The following is a 15,821-nucleotide window of genomic DNA, read 5'->3' on the forward strand; positions in this document are numbered from 1 at the left end:
CTGGTTAAGTTAACAAAAAAAAGTTACTCAAACATAGCCTACCTTTTCAAAGCGGTAAGTGTTGTTGTAAAATAAAAGCTTGAGAGGAGTTTTAGTCCACGCGTGGAGGATGCGGCTTCACTCAGCGGTATGTGCGAGTCAGACTTGTCCAAACTTTGGCCACTCGTCTGGGCGGCGCACTTGGACGTGCTACGCCCCCCATGGAGCCCCTCCGCCCCCTGGCTGCTTGATATAAACTTAGAATGTGGTCCTTTCTTCTGTTCTGTCGCTCCACACGAACCCAAGGGGTGATTCACTCATTGGCTTCCAGACGTCCAATTCATTTAAAATTTTAAACTCAAAGGACTGATTGTGAATGTAATTCTTTTTCAGCCAAAAAGTTAACATGGTAATACTTAGTGCTGCAACGATTAATCGATTAACTCGAGTATTGGATTAGGGGGAAAAAAAATCGAATTAAATTTTTCTGCTTCAAGTATTCGTTTACAGACCTGTCAACCAAGGGCGACCCAGCCTATATGCAGACTATGCAGCTACTTAGGGACACCACTAGGGGGCCCCCAATCTGGCAACCTCATTTTATACGTTGTTAATAGAGCATCGTAAATAATGTGGCGCGCATTGCCGTTTATCTACGCAAACATCCATTTTTTGTCATTACAATCTGGCAAACTGGGAGTGACATTGAACCTGCTTTGCCATGATTGGTGCTCAAACTTGCTTGGAAAATAGATGCACGAATATGTCGAAGAGAATTTATCCTTCTGGAGCTGAGAAACGAAAGAATAAGAAAATTGGAGAAGAAAAGAAACAACAGTATCAAGGTAAAGGGGCTTAAACGCACCTTAAACGTAGTGTGGACAGGTATAAAAAATAGTCGGCAAAATACCCTAGACAAAATTAACTGTCCTAGTGTAGTCATTGCTGTCATGTATCAGCCTATGGTGAATCTACTTAATTAGTTGCGCACTCCCACAGTAAACGTTTTTATTGACGAATATTTTCCTGGCCTAAATTTTGTTCCATGTAATCATATTTTGTACTTTGTATGATTCAAAGGAGCTATTGAGAAGCATCTTGGAATTGGAGGTGGAGTGCCGTCCTCTTCACAAAATGATTTCCCCAAATGTACAATTCAAGGTAATGCTCGGCAATGTCGTGTACATAGTTATGAGATCAGGAATCAAGAAAGATGCACATTGAGTTACAATTTTAATACATTTTTACAAAAATATGGGCCCCTTGGCATTATTTTGCTTAGGGCCCCCAAATGGCCTGGGCCGGCCCTGCTGTCAATCCGAGGCTGTTGGCAATCTTAAACAACATCCTAAATAATCTTAAACAAATAGTGACGTATGCCCTTACAAATTGGTGTCTAATCTTACAACGTTCTATAGGCGTGCAATATGAAACAAAAATACCACTCAATTTTTAAAATAATATGAATTTATTGGTAATATTGTAACATCTAACCTGGTGCAATCAAAGAACAATATCTTCAGCTACATCAGGATTACTAAAATTTAACTGACTTTTCTTATAATTGTATGTAGCACTTTTGGCAGTTTCTATTATTTCTTGATGGCTGCACTTGATGGGACTTCAGCTCGCAATTCAGTTTGACTTGAAGGTACGGTAGTTCGTTAGCAGAGTTGGGAATAACGCGTTACATGTCGGCGTTATTTTTTTCAGTAACGGGGTAATCTAATTAATTATTTTTTCCGCCGTTACCGTTACTGATGGTCAAAAGCGGTGCGTTACTTACTTTGAATAAATTGAAGAAACTACCAGCCGTAGTGAGTCTACTCTGCTCTGTTTGTCATCCAAGACTTGGGGTGCGTTCAGGTTCATGGCAATGAAAATAGTAAACATACATAGCCTACCTTTGCAAGAACGATGGAGATGCCGTTTGCTACGGTCATAATGTGCAGGTCCTGCACCCATCGGCAGCAAAACTGTTCGCAGCTTTGTAGCGATTTGTAATTTCGGAATCGCTGATGAGTTTAGTAACATACACAGAACAATAAATACAACAGAATGTCCATTTCGCGTAATTGTGGAAGCTCGTCGACATCTTTACTCCATTTGTCTTCGGCTTGCTCGTAAGGGTCAATATAGTTCACATCCTTAAGTTTGATCATATATCTGTTCTTCGCCTTAGTAACGAGTTTGTCTCTTTATCGAACTGGCAAGTTAAAGTTTAATGTCCCGCGAGCCAGACCTGCTTCCAATATGGCTGCGTTGTTGTCAAATCTCACGTGATTCCCCCATTCTGTGACGTAAACGCTCGAGCCTAATAGCGCACGTGTATTTATTGTTGATTGTTTAAAAAAAAAAAAAAAAAAAAAAACTAACTTCAGATCCGGTGTTTTCACACACAAACCGGAACAGCGCATGCAGCAAACACACACACGCAAAATAGATGCAGAGGGATATGATGGCAGAGCATTCAAATGAAAATTTGTCCTTTACGAGGTGGAGATATAAGCACTATTTCAAGTTGGTCGAAATTAAAGGAAAGAACGTGCATGTAAAGTGTAATTTATGTCCCAGGGCAAAGCTTTTGTCGACATCTGTGGTAAGCAATTCAAATCTGTTTACTTTTGTTGCACTTCAAGTGTAGGATAAATCTGTTGCTGGTGAGGTCATATAAATATTACAAGGTTGTAGACCAGGGTTCACTAAATCCGGATCTCGGTGCCACTTTTCTTGTCGTGTTTTCCACGTCTCTCTCCCCTAACACACCTGAATCAAATGATTATATCATCAGCAACCTCTCCAGAAGCCTGATAATGATCCTGATTATTTTGATTGAGGTGTGTTGGAGGAGGGAGACATGGAAAACACGACAGGAAAAGTGGCACCAAGGTCCCGATTTAATGAACCCTGTTCTAGACTATAACAGAACTACCTGTCTGTTCTTCTCTATTCAATTGACTTGAATACTGCTCAGAAAATCTCAAATTCTTTGACATACAACAACTTCTTTTTAAAGTAACGGAAATAGTTACTTTCCCTGGTAACTACTTACTTTTACTATAGAGTAAATTGATTTCTAACTCAGTTACATTTTGGAAGAAGTAGTGAGTAACTATAACTAATGACTTTTTTAAAGTAACGTGCCCAACACTGTTCGTTAGTGTGTCCAATTATAAATTAAAAAGATCAATTGATAAAATTAACTTAACGATGCCATCTTTAAGTCAGTGAACATTTGTTTTGCTAATTCTGAGAAGTGATCAGCAATAGTTGCAGGCAAATTGTGTTCGACAACAAATTGGCAGAATGAAATCTCCGCTTTCGCCACTTTTCATTCTGCAGACTTCATCTTTATGACCAGTGTTGTTAATCTTACTTTTAAAAAGTAATTAATTAGTTACAAATTACTTCTCCCATAAAGTAAGTGAGTTAGTAACTCAGTTACCTGAAGGTGAGAGTAATTAGTTACTTGGCAAAGTAACTGATGTTACCTTTCATGTTTTTTTTTTTGTTGGTTTTTTTTTTTCCATTCAAAGAAATAAATAAATAAAACATAGTAACCTTTGCTATGTTTGGAAATCGTTTAATCTTGTGAATCAACTGCTAAAGTTGTTAAAATTGCTACCGTTTTTGCATTAGTTCCTGTTGAGAGAAATGGTGGAGGAAATGTTTTGTATTCATAAATGTGTCCTCAGTTGATGTGGAAATAATGCTCCTATTGCTTGTTTTTATTGACATATTAACTTTTCGCCACAAGATGGCAGGATGGGACTTAATTGTCTAAAGTGCTACTTTTATTACTTCTTCTTGTTTGACTTTGATGACTTTGATTTGTGGGATTGCCTGTGAAGACAGCAATGAGAGAGGATGTATCCGCATGTCAGTGGAAATTACACACGCCAAGTTTTGGCTAAAAGACAACTTATTCTTCGTCAATTCTTCCTACGAATGCAACGTTGAGCTGCAACCACCTCAACAGTTCCCTTCTGTCTACTTTCGACATGTTAAAGTTTTAAAACTGTTTCATCATTTAAAGATGGATTCAAATCAAGATTTTGTCGATTTAGGAGGATTTTAGATAAAAAGTTACTTAAGTTCGCTCGGAAGGTTCACTACAACAGAGCCTTTCTGAGAAGTCTACTGCTTCAAAATGCCGGCTGTTTATTAACGCCGCCGTCTGTCGTTTCGCATGTAGTTCTATAAGCATTTGATATCTAGGCGTAGATTGTAGGCTGTCGGCTACAGTCAGGAAATATTGGAACCACCGAGCCTAGCATCGCGTTTGCTACAGCTTCACAACACTCTTCTCTCTCAGTGTCTCTGACTTTACTCGGGTCATTCAACCAACGTATTAACGCATCGTAACGCACATTGCCTCATTGCTGAAATGGTGACAAAATCCGAACTGAGAAAAAAAAACGTAATGCACGAAAAACGTACATATTTTGAACGTACGGTGTACACATTTAAAAATCAGTGCTCACTTGTACAAATTACGCCGAAACCGTACTTGACAGGCATGCGTTTAATTAAAGAGGCTTTGTTTGTTTTGAAAGTGTTTGCATTTAGTTTTTTTGATTTGGGTGGATACACTGCACTCAAGTCTGCCTCATTTAACGTGGCTGAATCCAGCTGCTTCCTGTTAAGACGAACATAAGCTAAGTTTTTTTTTTTTAGCTAATGTTTTTTTTTTTTTCATGCATTCATAATTTAGTTTAAAGGTATAGTCAGCCATTTTTTGTGGGAATATGTGTCTGAACCATTTGTTAAGAGCATTGTAAAAAAAAAAAAAAAAAAAAAAAGTTTGCATTTTACAGCATTTAAGCTAGCGAACTTTTGCTTATAAGTTGGCCAATTGTTCTTTTGTTGTACATAGCGACAATTTTTTTTCCCTTTAATACCGTTTGAGGCTCAGCTCAGGTATTTAAATTTTTTATGTTCCTTATCCGATTAGTCGATTATTCGAACTAACTAGTTCATGATTAATTGACTACTAAAATAATCGATAGCTGCAGCCCTTGTAATACTGTATACCAATAATCAGTGTTGTTAATCTTACTTTAAAAAAGTAATTAGTTACAGTTACAAATTACTTCTCCCAAAAAGTAACTGCGTTAGTAACTCAGTAACCTGAATGTAAGAGTAATTAGTTACTTGGCAAAGTAACTGGTGATAATTTTCATGTTTTTTTTTCCTCAAAAAAAAAAAATAAATAAATAAATAAATAAAATTATATTATATTATATACTTAATATATATATCCCCAAATAAATCCCCAAAAAATCTGGCTGTGGCCATTCACAGCTGTGTCTTGACACTCAGTGATACATGCTACATGGAGTTTTTGGATCGAAACAAGGTAAGTCCGTGATAATATGTCGTTAAAATCGTGGCGTCTTTAATTCTGCTCTCGCGTGCACTCGCCTCCAGTTATGATTTTGCTGTTTAAAAAAAATTTTTTTTTCAAAAATGCCCTCCAGTTCAACATTTTTCTTCCCCCAGAAAATTGAGATTTGAAGCTTTCCAATGATGTATGACACATGCATATCAGACACTTTTGAAATCTGGCCAAATTGGGGGTCTCAGAGTGGAACTTCAAGTCACCTGAGTGTTTTCCGCCATATATATACACACATATATATATATACACACACACACACATATCTATATATATATATATATATACACATATACACACACACACACACATATACATATACACACATATATAAAAAAGAAAGTCAATTACATGCAATAACATTTTTCGGCCACTCGGGGTGGCCTGCCCCCCGTCCCCCCCTTAAATCCGCTTATGGATGCTACAGTTCACCCCCAGATCACTTACAATTCAAACTTAGCAGGTGAAGCAACAAAAAGAATATATTACATATTTTTTATTATGACATATTTTTGTCAATGGATACAGCGTGTCCAAGTGCGTGAGAATGACTCATCTCTTTCTGCTCAGTCTAGAAAGGATGTTGGGTCTACCTAGTCTATTTCCCGCTCACAAGTCTGGATTTGTGACTGTAAATGGAAATATACCAGAAAATACTGTGATCAGATAATAAAGTAGCATGGTGTTCATTGTTCGAGGTTATTGTTTTATATTTGTGTTCATGAGGCGGCTCCAGAAGTTTGTATTACTGTATTAATGTGATATCCGCATTGAATCAGCATTGACTAACCTCTAAGTTTTTGCTTGCATGCTCGTGTGTAAACTGTTTTCCTCCCATGCCTCCGTGTTTCAATAACAGGAAACAATTGGCCGACATCTTTCATCACAGCTTGACGTCGATTCTCGCTCGGTGCCAGCCTGCCTGCCTGCCACCACACTACAGGGCATGGAAGGTGAGGGCATGGGCGGGGGTTTCAAGGTTGAGCATGAGCCAGTTGACTTGTTTCCTTATGGCCCTCTGGGGAGTGAAGTTAAATGAGTTTATTACAAGAAGACGTCCAGTTCATTTGAAGTGGGAGGGTGGCCGCCCCCCACTTCAAATGGATTGGACGTCCAGTGCTGTCAATCGCAGTGAATGAGGTTAAAGGGAACCTCGGACTTGTAGCCTCTAATAAGCCACAATTGTTGTCATTTACTAAAATATGTTATTAGAAACATAAAATATTGCCATTGAATTAAAAATTTATAATATTTAGTACATGTTTTGACCTAGGGAGGGCGCCGTATTTTATGCGTGCAATGGACGCTCAGGGTGATGAAGGCAGATTGTTGATCTGTTGAGCACATTCGTCACGTAGCATATTTAAACCACCCATATTTAATATTACTACGTTTAAGGCATTTTTATGACGTTTTGCATGTACAGTGGGGCAAATAAGTATTTAGTCAAACACTAATTGTGCAAGTTCTCCCTCTTGAAAATATTAGAGGCCTATAATTGTCAACATGGGTAAACTTCAACCATGAGACAGAATGTGGGGAAAAGAAAACCCAGAAAATCACATTGTTTGATTTTTAAAGAATTTATTTGCAAATCATGTTGGAAAATAAGTATTTGGTCAATACCAAAAGTTCATCTCAATACTTTGTTATGTACCCTTTGTTGGCAATAACGGAGGCAAAACATTTTCTGTAACTTTTAACAAGCTTTTCACACACTGTTCCTGGTATTTTGGCCCATTCCTCCATGCAGATCTCCTCTAGAGCAGTGATGTTTTGGGGCTGTCATTGGGCAACACGGACTTTCAACTTCCTCCACAAATTTTCTATGGTGGTGAGATCTGGATACTGGCGAGGCCACTCCAGGACCTTGAAATGCTTCTTACGAAGCCACTCCTTCGTTGCCCTGGCTGTGTGTTTGGGATCATTGTCATGCTGAAACGTCTCATCTTCAATGCCCTTGCTGATGGAAAGAGATTTTCACTCAAAATCTCTCGATATATGGCCCCATTCATTCTTTCCTTTACACAGATCAGTTGTCATGGTCCCTTTGCAGAAAAACGGCCCCAAGGAATGATGTTTCCACCCCCATGCTTCACAGTGGGTATGGTGTTCTTTGGATGCAATTCAGTATTTTTTCTCCTCCAAACAGGAGAACCTGTGTTTCTACCAAAAAGTTCTATTTTGGTTTCATCTGACCATAACACATTCTCCCAGTCCTCTTCTGGATCATCCAAATGCTCTCTAGCGAACCGTAGACGGGCCTGGACGTGCACTTTCTTCAGCAGGGGGACACGTCTGGCAGTGCAGGATTTGAGTCCCTGGCGGCGCATTGTGTTACTGATAGTAGCCTTTGTTACTGTGGTCCCAGCTCTCTGTAGGTCATTTATTAGATCCCCCCCCCGTGTGGTTCTGGGATTTTTTCTCACCGTTCTTGTTATCATTTTGACGCCACAGGGTGAGATCTTGCTTGGAGCCCCCGATCGAGGGAGATTATCAGTGGTCTTGTATGTCTTCCATTTTCTAATAATTGCTCCCACAGTTAATTTCTTTACACCAAGCGTTTTAGCTATTGCAGATTCAGTCTTCCCAGCCTGGTGCAGGTCTACAATTTTGTCTCTGGTGTCCTTCGACAGCTCTTTGGTCTTGGCCAAAGTGGAGTTTGGAATGTGACTGACTGAGGTTGTGGACAGGTGTCTTTTATACCGATAATGAGTTAAAACAGGTGCCAATAATACAGGTAACAAGTGGGGCCTTGTTAGAAGAAGTTAGACCTCTTTGACAGCCAGAAATCCTGCTTGTTTGTAGGTGACCAAATACTTATTTTCCACTCTAATTTGGAAATAAATTCTTTAAAAATCAAACAGTGTGATTTTGTTTTTTTTCCACATTCTGTCTTTCATGGTTGAGGTTTACCCATGTTGACAATTACAGGCCTCTTTAATCTTTTCAAGTAGGAGAACTTGCACAATTGGTGGTTGACTTGCACAATTGGTGGTTGACTAAATACTTATTTGCCCCACTATATTGTATACTGTGTATATATAATCTGAGAATTTTATAGTCATTTAAGTTTTGTTTTGCTTATATACAAAAAAATAATTAATTGGGATTTTATAAGGGAATGAAATGGATTTTTTTTATGCCGATGCTCTTGGAGACTCATATATGGCCTGTTTTGGTTTTAGGTCGGTAGCAACTTTGGTTCTGAGAATATTTGAAGTCTTTGAAAATAGGCCCCCTACGGATCGGCCCCGTTTCCAGTGTCCTGTCAAGTATTATGAAGTCCTCACTTTTGTCATCATGAGTGATGTACCACGAGGAGAGATTATACATGGAGCCCAAGTCCGAGGTAGATTATCAGTCATCTTTAGCCTTTTCCATTTTCTAACGATTGCTGCAACTGTTGATTTATTCTCACCAAGCTGCTTTCCAATTGTCCCATAGCTCTTTCCAGCTTAGTGGAGCTCAACAATTTTTTTTATCGGTGTCTTTCGAAAGCTCTTTGGTTTTGCCCATGGTAGCATTTGGATTATGCCTGACTGTGGGGTGCACAGGTGAAAATAATGAGCTCAAACGGGTGGTGGGTGGGTGGTTACTCATGGGGTAAAGGTGGACTTTTTTGAAGGTAGACTGACAACTCTTTGAGTGTCATAATTATTGCTGATTCATGGATCCAAATACTTATGAACCCCAGTAAATTACAAATAAATTATTCAAAAATCATACAATGCGAGTTCCAGATTTTTTAAAAATAATGTCTCTATAGGTGGAAACGTCTCTGATTGAAATTTCAGCCCTGTACCTTTTTTCTAAGAGTGTGAACTTGCAAAATCACAAGGGGTTCAAATACTTCTACTCCTCTCTGTACACGTATATTACATTTTTGAATTGGGAGAAAATATTTTCACTTTTAATAGTAAATTTTAAAGCAAGTACTTTTGTATTTTTACTTGAGTAATTTTTTTCTTAGATATTTTTTTACCTGTATCTGTACTTTTACTTAAGTATAAAAAACAAAGTGATACTTCATCCACCACTGATATTGACATACCACTGTAAAATACACCACTATAATTTTTTGTACTGCCACAAGAGGGCGTTAAACCATAAAAGTTGATGAATTGTTGTCCTAATATTCGGTATTCCCATTTTAACACTGGTCTCATCTTTATAGTTTAATTACCACATTTGAAATACTCCCAGTGTGTTATCCACGTGTTCAGTTTCCTGCTCCATTGTCCATTTCAGCGCCGTACGTGATTTATCGCACGGCCACCTCGTCTTTTATCCGCTTTTTTTTTCTTAGCGGCATTCCACACATAACTTTTGTTGTAAAGCGCTTACGGATGCCTTTTCTTGTCGGGGCTTTCCGACAGGGATGTATCCTGTGCACCCCCCTTTCTTCCTCATCATCATCCCAACAGTGTCCTTTGAGGATAATCCGGATACCTGGTGGAAGTGCGCGTGTTATTATGAACTGTTGCCTGGGTAGCAAAGCTGTGGCAACAAATGCAAACTGTGATGTCAGACATCCTGTTGTGTCTCCAAGATTTCTGAAGAGGAGCACTTCCTGTTTTCCTGAGTTATGTGAAGACACGGTGTCGAGAACGTGCACATACAACCAATGTTTTTGCCGATTTGCTTTTTTCCCCACAATAAAACTCTTGATGAGTTGATCACTAGTAGACGTCCAATTCAGTTGAACAGGGATGTCTATTGTCGTCAGTGGCGGCCAGTGAGAGTTGACGATGAACTGAAATATGCAGACTGTAGCCAAATTTATATTGCTGTAGTTTTGAACCGATACTAGGATTGGAAGGGGCCCCGATACGGCACTAAATGCAGGCATCGGTATTGTCGAGTACGAAGAAATAATGCGCGGATGCTGTATGTTATGCACTCTATGAGATTTAATTTCCAACAGCCCATTGCCCTACCCAAGATGGCCACCAGCTACCTGCTTTAACGCAGAAAATGATGTAACCTGCATTAAAATCTGTGAACTTCAATGCAGTGATCCCTCGTTTTTCCTGGTTAATGGGGACCAGAACCTGCCACGATAGGTGAAAAACCACAAAGAAGCGCAAAAAAAATAAAAAAATAAAATAAATGTGTGTTCATTGTATTTATTCATATTTAGCATTGGAAAGAGATAGATAAAAGACTTGCATCTGCACTTTTTTTCCCCAAAGTATAATTAAAAAAAACGTGTATATAATTTTTTTTAATGGTTTTTTTAAGCACTTCATACTAATTATGATAAGTTTTAAACATGTTACTGTCCCACTGAATTATTTTTAAACAATAAAGCAGAAAATGCTTTATTATTAAATGCTTCATTGAGTCCACTCAAATCCACTCAAGCTTCTCACAATTAGTTGCCACAGGAACTGTTTAACAAGTTAAACGATTATTGACGCATGCGGCGCTTTGAAATTTGCTTCTCTGGCTAGTTAGAGTTGCTAGTTAAAGTGAGTTTGCACTCCCTGCCTGACCAACAGTGTTGTTAATCTTACTTTAAAAAAGTAATTGATTACAGTTACAAATTACTTCTCCCAAAAAGTAATTGCGTTAGTAACTCAGTTACCTGAATGTAAGAGTAATTAGTTACTTGGCAAAGTAAATGGTGATCATTTTCATGGGTTTTTTTTCTCAAAAAAAGAAAAAAAAAAACATGTCACACACTGTGAAGTTTAAAGGGTTTTTGGGACAGTTGGCCCTACCCCAATTCTTTACCCTAAACTTAACTAGGCCTATGGGTATTGCATAACTAGATAGTAACCTTTGCTATGTGTGGAAGTCATTTAATGTTGTGAATCAACCGTTAAATATGTTAAAATTGCTCCCGTTATTGCATTTGTTCCCTTCTGTCTACTTTCGACAAGTTTTAAAACTGTTTCATAATTTAAAGATAGATATAAGTCAAGATTTTGCCGATTTAGGAGCATTATAGATAAAAAGTTACTTACCGGTAGGTTCGCTAGGAAGGTTCTCTACAACAGAGCCTTCCTGAGAGGTCTTCCGCTTTAAGATGGCGGCCGTTTACTAACGCATCTCGTTCTTTATACATGTTGCTAATGCCGCCGTCTCTGTCATTTAGAATCTAGTTCGATAATATGTGATATCTACCGTACCATCATGTGGGAGTAGTTTGTAGGCTATCGGCTACAGTCAGGTATTATTGGAGCCACCTAGCATCGCGTTTGCAACGCCATCACTCTCTCGTCTCCGTGAGTCCGTCTTTCTCAGACTTTTCTCGCGTCACTTCAACCAACATAGTAACGTATAGTAACGCACGCCATTCTCGCCTCAGTAACAGTAACGGCGTTGCCAAGATGAGAAAAGTAATTAATTAGATTACTCACGACTGAAAAAAATAACGCCGTTAGTAATGCCCCTATATTATAACGCCATTATTACCAACACTGCTGACCAACAAAGAGCAGGGAGAGGGAGGGAGAGTGAGACTATGCGATCGGCTTGGGACAGCTCATCTGTATTTTTTTTTTTTTTAATGAAAAAAAGTCAGCGATCGACTGAGGACGCCAAGTTTGAAGCGCGAGGTAGCGAGGGATCACTGTATTCATGTATGAAATTGAAAAAAAAACAACAACAAAAAAACAATAAAAAACAGTGTACTTCTATTAAGAATTATGCTGAACAACTACTATATCAGGCATCCACATAACTAATAGTTGTGTTTTACACTAATATAAGCTGAATAGATTTTAAGTTTTCAATGAAATGTAAACATATTTTTTTTTTAATGTAAATTTAAATACACAATGTATATAAATTAATTAGACATGATGAAACATTTTGTTTGACCGCCCGGAGTGAGGTCTCAAGTACTTGGTCACTTCATACAGTAAAGTTAAACCCAAGGGCGTAGGTTTGCGTAGGGACATATGACTAGCTACTTTTCAGGATGCTAAACTTTTAAACAACCTTATTTGCATGATATAATGACTTCAGTTATATAGATTGTCTTCCCATATGCTGTTAGGATAGAATTGACCCTTCTATTATTAAGTGAATTACAGTACTTTCATTATGTTAAGACTATCATTGACCTCTTTTAACTTGCTGAATGTTTTCCCCTCAAACGCATGTTTTGATTGGCTGATGACCCCCCCCCCACACACACACACACACAGCCCCGACAAAAATACAACATGCCGCCTTCTCTGCCCCCTTCGAAGACTACGGATATTAGAAGTTTTTTTCAGCCAGCAGCAGCCACTGAAAGTAATCTAAAAAGACATCAATGTTGTGGAGGTGGGGGACACACCACTAATTTTGCTACTGAAAGTCCGACCTGCATTAGAGTTAGCATAAAATTAATCTATGTGAATTTCTCGAACCTTAGGAGGAAGCCGCTTTGAGGGAAACGTCCTCCTCTGTCTTTTACCGTTAATAGTAATTAAACTGTAAGAAATGTAGTAAACAAAGGTGTATCCCCTTTTCCCAAGTTTTCATCTTTATTTTTTTTATGTGGTCTTAAAGCACCCCGAAGAGTTTGGCTGTGCTTGTAGTCAAAAGCAGTAGTTTTACTTGAAGGAAGTCTCCATTTTCATTTATTTTTGTTAGGGTTATCGTCCCTACCAATATTGAGACCAATCCTACGCCCTTGGTTGAACCGATACTGGTAGTATCGGAAGCCTGACCCTGATATGGCACTAAATGCAGGCACCGGTATTTTCGTGAACTAGGAAATAATGCTCCGATGCTGCACAATATGTACTCTGAGATTTAATTCCAATTTAATTGCCCATCGCCCATTGCTCGACCCAAGATGGCCCCCAGCTATCAGCTTTGATGCAGAAAAAATTTGTAACCTGAATGAACATCCAACCCGTTACTAGCATGGTGTACCTAATAAAGTGGCCGGTGAGTGTATGTATACACTTTTTTTTTTATTACGCTTTGGGGAAAAAAGTGAAAAAACATGTCTTCTATGTAACTCTTTCCAATGCTAAATCTGAATAAATACATTGAACTCACACGGGCGCTACTTTGCGGTTTTTCATTTATCGCGGCGGGTTCTGGTCTCCATTAACCGCGAAAAAACAAGGGCTCACTGTACTAAGAAATAATGCGCCGGATCGCCAATGCAGCATGAAATGTACTCTTTGAGATTTATTTTCCAACCGCCTATTGCCAAGATGGCCACCTGCTTTGATACAGAAAAATATAACCTGTATCAAAATCGGTAAACTTCCTTTCAATATTCATGAATGAAATTTGAAAAAAACAACAAAAAAGTGTAACAACAAATACTATGTCAGACATCTACAATGAAATTTTTTGTGATAAAAGCTGAATACAAGAAAAGATTTTAAGATTTCCACAAATTTACACATATTTACAATATATAATTTAATTACACAAGGTGTATAAATTAGAGTACATAGAGTACTTGCTCACATCATATGGTACTTATGTTGTTTGCTTTTGCTTGAATCGATTTTCCTGAATTTCTTCCGCAAATACATATATATTGGGCATTCACTTGTTAAAAGTGTTTTACACCTTCAAAGGGACTCAAAGCGCTTTGATACAGTCTCCTCATTAACTTATTGCACCATCAGAAGCAGTGGGGGTTCAGTTCAAGGGTAGCAGAACAAACCCATGACCTTTGAGTTGGGAGATGATTACTTTATCAACCCCACTGAGCCATGACGCCCTTGACCTTGTTGAGACAGCTTGTAAAATGCATGACAACGCTTTTTCTTCTATGCTGCAGTTCCTAGAGGAACGGAGGGACCGAATGGACTCAGTGTTTTTGTTTTCTAACCTTCGTAGGTAAACTCGGAGGAGTTGGTATTCTCTCTGAAATGGCGTGGCCTAGACAGTCACCAGATCACAACCCATTTGAGCTGTTGTGGAAGAAGCTTAATCATCAGGTACGCAAGATGTGCCCATTAACCAATCCCGTTTATGGGAGGGGCTTCTGGAAGCGGGTGGTGAAATTTCTTCAGATCACATTAACAAATTAACAGCTAGAATTTCAAAGGTCTGCAGTGCTGTAATTGCTGAGAATAGACCATTCTTTGCTGAAAGTATTATTTCAAACAAAATTAATTAATCTCACCTTGTCAAATATACAAACAGTTTGTATATTTGTGTGCAAGATAAATCAAGAATGAATAAAGGGATTCTTATCAAGCTTCTAGGATATGAAAATATATATAGAAAGATTTTATAATATAAAATAAAAGCAGTGATTCAATTTTGGATTCTTGAGTTCAAAGGTAAAAGTTTATCAAGGCCAGAAAAGGAATTTTGCGATACCTCAAAAACCAGAAAAAGGATTAATATCAAATGGGCAGGATATGTTTGTAATATGGTCAGAGTTCAAAGGTCACAGAGGTCAGAAAAGGATTTATATGATATAATAATTGTTATATTTTGTTTCGTATCTAAAGGTCGTGCACACTCAACCAAATAAGGTGATGCTTTGAATTTGTGTTTACACAGCAAAAACACACGTCCTTAAAGTGCATACGACAGGAGAAAAAAAAAAAAGTCTTAAATAGCATTATTATGTGAATTAGAATCATATTTTGAGACGATTCGACTATATACAACCATTTAGCAAAGCGCAGATGACGAGAAATTAGTTTTTTAATCTGCCGGTTAGCCACACCTACCATTATAGGGCTCTAGCGTCCCCAACAGGTGGATGACGTCAGCGGGAGAATGGGCTCATCGGTTTTACTATTCAGCCCAATGAGGGGGAATTATTCAGAACGAGGAAAACGCGACGAGGAGAGTCGCAAAATGTCATTGTATCAGTCTCTCTACTCCAATATTTTTACAGGATATTCTTTTTATCCAAGTATTTTTCCCCAATAGTTAAATAAATGGCATGGTCATGACAAATAACAGTCTTGTGCTAAATGGAATATGAAATAATAAAAATGCATTTATTCAGGACATAGCAAAATTACTCCATAATGGTCAAAACTGTCGACTTCACCTTTACTGTCGCACCTCCCGAACGATATTTTATGCCACCTGAGTCGGGCTTATATCATTTCCCTTCCCCAGCTTCGGAGAATGTAAACAAACCAAGAGGTGTGACAGCTAGCCGACATGCTAACACGAACCAAGTGATGTTTCAAAGTCTTCGAAGCGGAAAATCCCACATAACTAGCCCAGATCATTTCACATGATGACTGGGTTGTTGTCTTTGCCGATCGGCAATCCGCCCGGCGGCGACCAAGTTAAGAGCTCGTCATTCCCCTGCTGAGGGCAGAGGGCTCGTTTGCGGGGAAGCAGCTGGACAATGACCGCCGGACAAACCGGCCGACGTCGGAGGAGCGTGTAGCTGCCAAATGGTTAACACGAATATGGCAAACTAATGCTTTACTAAACAGCGAAATCGTAAACAGCGAGAGACTACTGAGGAGGGCGGCTGCAGTTGTTATGCAGCTAA

General features: G+C 38.6%; 1 protein-coding gene across 1 annotated transcript in view; it reads right to left on the reverse strand.

Annotated features, from left to right (window-relative positions):
- eng (endoglin) overlaps positions 1-194 on the reverse strand; it is a 141,162-nt gene extending 140,968 nt beyond the window's left edge. Inside the window, exon 1 of the mRNA XM_057819773.1 lies at positions 43-194. The gene's annotated coding sequence lies outside the window, so the exon portion shown is untranslated. The remainder of the gene's footprint in view (positions 1-42) is intronic.
- Between the last annotated feature and the right edge of the window lie 15,627 nt (positions 195-15,821).

Source organism: Corythoichthys intestinalis, chromosome 17 (genome assembly GCF_030265065.1).
Source record: "Corythoichthys intestinalis isolate RoL2023-P3 chromosome 17, ASM3026506v1, whole genome shotgun sequence".
Classification (NCBI taxonomy): domain Eukaryota; kingdom Metazoa; phylum Chordata; class Actinopteri; order Syngnathiformes; family Syngnathidae; genus Corythoichthys; species Corythoichthys intestinalis.